This window comes from Pterocles gutturalis, unplaced genomic scaffold (assembly GCF_000699245.1).
Source record: "Pterocles gutturalis isolate BGI_N339 unplaced genomic scaffold, ASM69924v1 scaffold46522, whole genome shotgun sequence".
Classification (NCBI taxonomy): Eukaryota; Metazoa; Chordata; class Aves; order Pterocliformes; family Pteroclidae; genus Pterocles; species Pterocles gutturalis.
The window spans coordinates 1-382 of NW_010117187.1; positions in this window are offsets into that span (position 1 = coordinate 1).

Consider the following 382-nt stretch of genomic DNA (forward strand, 5'->3'; position numbering starts at 1 on the left):
GCATTGTAGTTGCTCTCTCACATAAAGATTCCTCCAGCAACCTTCTCCCCTCCACACTAAAAACCCCCAGGCATTTCAGACTCCCCCATAAGGCACCTGCTCTATTTCCATCATCACTGTTGCCCGTCTCCGCACTGTGTTTAACGCCACTGCATCCCCCTTAAGGCAGTGACGGCACACAGAGGTCCCTGCTGTACCACACACAGAACAGGCGGCTCTCATGCAAGGGGAGGAAGAATCACTGGATTGTCTCCTGCCTTGTGACCCCAACCCTGCACAGCGCTGTGGCCTCAGCCCCCCACGTGCCCGACGCAGCTGGTTGGCGCTGGCGCTGCCGACAAGCTGTGTGCTCCGGCATGCAGAGTCACGGGCAGGAGGGAAG